This window comes from Solanum verrucosum, unplaced genomic scaffold (assembly GCF_900185275.1).
Source record: "Solanum verrucosum unplaced genomic scaffold, falcon-dt-bn FXZP01000218.1, whole genome shotgun sequence".
Taxonomy (NCBI): Eukaryota; Viridiplantae; Streptophyta; class Magnoliopsida; order Solanales; family Solanaceae; genus Solanum; species Solanum verrucosum.
This window is the reverse complement of record NW_026020464.1, coordinates 2326924-2333546: the sequence shown is the minus strand read 5'-3', so window position 1 is coordinate 2333546 and position 6623 is coordinate 2326924.

Sequence of the window (6623 nt, the reverse complement as noted above, 5' to 3'; positions counted from 1 at the left end):
AGGTACATTTGATGCATGTTAAAGAGCAATAATAGCCGATTGTGGCTCCATTTACAGGCTTAATCTTGTCAGTGAAATACTCTATGGCTTATACGTAGCCACATAAAGTGAAGGGTGGTTAGTTAAACACTCTCTAATGAAAAATTATAAAGTAAAGAATATTTTTTAGTATATACAGATCAAAAGTTACTTTTTAGATATGTATATTAAATCATGAACAACCTTAACGATTTTTTCTGGTTTGCCAATGGACTTACCGTGGCTCCTTCAATGAGAGGAACCCTACAGACTGCGGATTGTAAACAATCTAGGGAACTTGACACTGCTGAAGAATGCTGCTTTTCCATAGAACCCCATGCTTCTAGTAACTTTATTTGCACAATACATCGCGAAAAAATCATACCTTTAATTGTTGTGATGATTTTTGTTACTGTCTGACCGATATTCATCAAGGGTAAATCAGTTCTTACTTGAGAATAAAGAACAAAACTCAATTTCATTTCCATGTTTTTCCTCTGTAGCTGCAACTTCTTTTGTAGCACAGATTCTCATTTTCATTAGACAATCCCAAGCATATACTAAGTTTGCCTAAGAGAAAAACCAAATAAACAATTAGTAAAATTTCTAGCTCCGCGACTGACCTCAACTTGTCTACTGAGTTGTGACGGATTGAATCAGCTCTGGTATTTATATATCTCCACTGCAACAATTTATTATGAAGTATCCTCAAATAATGAACGCTCTCCGTTATGCCAGGACTAAGCGGAGACTTCTATTCTATACCTGTCTCCTTTTGTTACTATTATATAACCTCCTCGAAGCAAGGAAGGGAAGTGGAGTAATTGTGAAGTTTGGTCCTACTTTTGGTTTATTTTGTTACTAAAAAGTGAAAAAGAAGAAAGAAAATGGCATGGGTTTGGGAGCCAAACCGAAGCCTCCACCGCAGCTTCAACTGCAAAAAAAAATAAAAATTCTTACCTTTAAGCAATTCAAGCCCCATGCTAAGGAATTCCCAACATTTTTTCCCTTCGAAGGACTCGTCGGAGGCTTAATATTCGATGTAAAGATTCCTCTATTCTGCATCAACACATGAGGCAAATTCGACCTTCCAGGAGACAAAGCTCATTTAGAAGTTTTACTATTAAGTGAAGTAGCAACCCTTTGTATTGGATTATTGAATTTCAGTCTTAATTTCAGAGACTCTGGCTTCGCAACATTGCAATCTGAACTTCATCTTTGCGATTTCGATAACAAATCTTGCATATACTTCGATGGTACTTCGATACCAGACTTTTGTGAACTTAATGTTGGTGCCATATATGATGGTGCTCCAATATTTCTCCCAAAAACGGGGGAATCAAAACTTTCGTACAATACTTAAGATAAACTGATAAATTTTTCAATGCAATGTAGAATATTACTTAGTTGTGCAAAATTTTCTGATTGTAGAGGTCATATGGTGGTTGCAATCCTTGTTCCATTCTTGAAAAGTATTACTGATCAATTTTTATTGTAAAATTTTAATTAACATCAAAGTGAAGAACGATTTTCATTTCATAATTTGAAACAACCGCACTAAGATGAAGCATCAAATGTAAATTGATATAAATAACTGCTAAGAACAACTAAACTCATGTGAAGTTGCCTCTAACAACTTAACAGAAAGTAACATATTAACTTACATGTAAATCTGGAACTCTGAAGTAGCATATGATCGCCTCCGCTACGATGCCACACCTAATTTTCCTATCTGCTGAGTGTCGGATATAAATGTTGTCTCTGAGAAACATGAACTAACATATATGACACTATAAAGCTGTAACTTGTAAGCGTGTGAAATGGAATGGTTATATAGTTACTAAAGTAAGGTAAGATTTTTATTTAATATAGTAGACGTCAATATAGTAAAGTCATATGCTTAACACAACTACATTTTTTTAGCAAGAAAATACAAATTAGCTTAAAACAAACAATACAAACTCAATTCAACTATTACCAATACACAAATAAAATGCTCAAAAGAAAATATAACAAAGTAATTGATATTCATTTGTGTTGTTACATTTCTTGCCCTATTAACTTTCTCAAACATATGACATATGTTTCCAAGGTTTTTGATTATAATAACATTGTTGCGTGCAAGGTAATATAGGACTATAGAAGAAAGCCTAGTACAAATAAGAATTTATTATATTATAAGAGAGTAAAACTTATTAAAGAGTTCTTAAATATTTGAATCATCAGTGATCCTCTATTCTTTTAAGACTTGGATTGAAAAATTCAGTTTGAGAGTAGAAATATTTTTTCAACAATTATTTTGAATTTCAGGTTTTAGTTCTTATATCCAAACGGACATTGAAATTCACACAACAAAGGAAAAACTCTCATAGAAACAAAACGGCACTATCTCATCAATCATAACAACACTATATAGAGTATTTGAAATAGTAGTCTTTCATCAATTCTTAACTATCATAATAAACTGAGACATCTAATCTAAATAGATGCAAATATCTACTAAAATCAGAATTTCAGGTAATCTAACAGAAAGTGGCATATTGACTTACCAACACGGTTATTAAAACGGATCAACATATCTCTCTTGTAGTCTTATTTCATTTATATGTTGTTACTCTCTTGGATACCATTATGACATCCTATTCATAATTTTGAAACAATGATTTCTAATTTTTCAGCTCTCATGTCGCATGTGGTCATTCAACTCATAAGGTCATAGTGCAGAAGGATCATGACTTGGTAGTTGAATTAGCAGCATGTTTTCAGATGTAGTTGGAATCTCAATTCAGTGTTGTCTCTGACTTAGATTAACTTTGATACCTATGGATCACAATAATATTGTGTCTAGATGATAGTGTCAATTGATTTATTATTAGTTTTTTTTAAAACAAAAAAAAAGAGGCAAATATAGAAAGGAAGTGAGTTCATCTACTGTAACACTTGATCTTTATTAAAAACTCATACATAGCCATAACTATAAGACACATTTATGTATTACAAGCACAAAAATTGGAGAAAACTACCTTGGTTCTTTAGTGGTATGAGTGCAAGATAGATCAGAGTGCCAAAGGAGGAGGGTATTTTACAGTTAAGACCCAAAACACGTACATCTCCAAAAAAGTGACCTCCACATTGCCTATGGTGTAGTGAACAATAATTTCAGCAGAAGTCCCATGTCCTCGCCGGTACAAGCAGAACAGAGTGCTTCACCTAGAAGTTTTTAGGATAACTTGATCACTCTTAACCTGCGAAAGGCAAAAGAAATATTATTCGTTAATTTCTTCACTCATGTCTAGATGGCTGGATCAATGTTCTCTGAACATATCAAAGATATAGTAAAAAAACTACTCGAAAACAGGCAATTGATTAATCAAGTAGTCTATTAGATTGGAAGGTGAGGTCCCCAAGTGTAGGCATAAGAAGATTTTTGACTATATTTTCGTTCTGAAAGTAATAGTTTTCAGTCAATAATTTTACTTTCCATCAAATCCTACCTAAATTAGTCCAAAAACTTTCAACGTTGCTTATAAGTTTATGAGAAACATGTTCCACACAATAGAAGAATTGTTACCCTAGTAACTAACATGAGCCAACATTTAAAGGTATGTCAAAATCAAGAAATAATTTAGAAGGAAAACTACTGCAGGGGAATAAGTAAACAAACAAAAACCTTAAAACATTATGAGAAATCTAACTCCAAACGACACTCAAAAATTAAAATTAAAATACTAAGTGAATTCCCAAAACTTGTATCTAGATCGGAAATCAATATTTTCTACTCTTGAAAAATCGAACTAATAAGGTTGCTCTTTGTACCACCATGTGATGCAGTGTTCGAACACCAAAAAGAGTGAATTATATCATAAAAATGCGAGAAGAAAATGCAAACTCACATGCAGAAATTTTGAATAGCCATTTCAAATTCTCGCATCTTCCATATGTATACAATATTCAAGAAATATCAAAAACATTAAGAATTCATAAAAATGGCATGCAAACAACCACAATAAACTTTTCAAATAAAAAATGTACCTTTTAGACTAAATTATCAATATAGAAAAAGGCACGAATCTCTCTGTATTTTCAATTGTCTTTAATATAGCAGATCCGTAAAATTCAGAAAACAGTTCGAGGAGAATATAAAAAATCTAACCATCACAATAATAAAAAGACATAGAGCCTTGAAGCAACGCCGCCGAAGAAGAGCGATTTGGAGCACAGAGAAATCAATAATTTTGCAGATAGAATACTTTGAGAGAAAGAAAGATGTAGAAGGAACACAATATAGTAACAATAAATGAAAAATGAGGTGATAACAGTTGTATCCCACATAGCTAGTAAAAGACAAAAACACCTGTCTAGAAAAGGTGCATACACGTGCTGACGTGATTGTGGGAAATTGCTAGTACAAATACTATTTCCTTGGGTACAACAACATGATGCAGTGTTCGTCCTTTAGAAGTGCCACTTCTAAATAAGAGTAATAATAAATATGTGCAACTTTAAATCCACCTGTGATGGAATATGATTTTGTGTGAGAGAGGTATAGACTAGCCTCTTCTTCTCTTCTTCTTCTTATAATTTTATTTTGTCATCTAGTACTATTTATCAATATATTTATCTTATATTTTACTATTTGTTTTTTTATTTGTTGATTATACCTCTTTATGGACCAAGAATTTATCAAAATAATTTTTCTATGTCAGATAGTGATTAAATTTACTAGCATATTATTTTTTTAAATTCCTGATTATGGTATTACACTCAAAATATTATTTTTGATATCACTATTGTATTTAGGATAAATTACCCTAGACATCTTGATTTAATTGCAAATATTACTAATTCCATAGCTATTTCTATTCAAAGCACAAAAAAATATCACCTAATAATAATTACTCTCTCGTCTAGCAATAGTTATCCATTATACTATTTTAGGATATCCAACAAGACTTGTCTATTTTATGAAATTAATGGATAATTTTACACTTCGTTCATAATTTACCCTTATCATTAATTGTAGTCATTTTCATATTACATTTTTAAGACATTGTATTTATTATATTTATAATAAAATTACCTTTTTGTTTATAATTTCTTAAAAAGTGTACAAAGTTGGACAAATATTATTGGATAGAGAAAGTAATTTCATAGATAAAATTAGAAGGTCGATTGAGAACTTACTCAATGAACTTTATGACTGTTGATCTAATCTTTAACATTTAACTTGTAAAGCAAAATGTGAAATAATCATGAAATTTCACCCAACTCTAAACAAAACAAGATAATTAATTGTTTTTTAAATTAATTACCACTCTTTTTGAGGTATGCAGTCAATCTCACCGGCAACTAGATGTTAAGAAGTCCCACGTCCGTAGAGGGATAAAGAATTGATCTCGATATATATTATATAGCTCAATCATGAGACAGCTCAAAGGTACAATATGAATGAAATATCATATAAATCGTGTTACCTTATCTTTATTTCAAAAAAAATTGTTTCTGTGATCACACAGCCAAGTGCAAGAATGCCTGCCTCCACTGCCTCAGTTGGGTTTATTTTGTTTTCTTTTAATTATTTTATAATAAAGTTTGCCTTTTTTTATACCAAGGTTGTGGTTTAGTGGTCAATAAAGTGAGTTGAGGACCCGAGGTCTCACGTTCAATTTCTAGCACAAAAAAAAAAAAACACTAGGTGATTTATTTTCATCTGTCTTAGCCTTATTGGACAAAGTTAGCTGGTAGCTATTGCTGGTGGGAGGCAATGGGTATCCCTCGGTAGTGTCTTAACCTTAGTGGACAAAGTTAGCTGGTACATGTTGCTGGTGGTGGGAGGCAATGGGTATCCCTTGGTGGACAAAGTAATTAGTTGGTATATGTTGTTGGTGGGAGGTAATAGGTATTCAGTGGATTTAGTCGAGGTCTTAGCCTTAGTGGACAAAGTGAGCTGGTACCTGTTGCTGGTGGGAGGTAATAGGTATCCCTTGGTGGACAAAGTTAGCTTGTGCATGTTGTTGGTGGGAGGTAATAGGTATTCAGTGGATTTAGTCGAGGTCTTAGCCTTAGTGGACAAAGTTAGCTGGTACCTGTTGCTGGTGGGAGGTAATAGGTATCCCTTGGTGGACAAAGTTAGCTTGTACATGTTGTTGGTGGGAGGTAATAGGTATTCAGTGGATTTAGTCGAGGTGCGTGAAAGCGAGTGAGTACTTTCTAGCTTCTGGTTAACTTTCTTTCCTATTGAACAGCACATGATAGATGTTGAAAATGGTAAAACTATATGTCTAGATTTATGTCTTTTAGCTGTCCTAGGTGCATGCATGAATGACCTTTTGTATTAACTAGTATCTTTTATGGTATTATTAATGTGGCTAGATTAAAGTGTATGTGTGAAAGTACTTAATATGTGTTATTCTAGAAGACTATTAACACCTATATAAGCCCTTCTGGGAAACTATGGTTAAACGTTTATAAGCTTTGGTTCATACTGTTGTGTGTTTGGTAGGGCTGACTAAGGAAGATGTCTAGTTTTAAGACTGCCTTTGATTTTATCAAGAGTGTCCAAAATCACGAAGAGATCTACCGGAAGATGGTTGCCAAAGATGGGA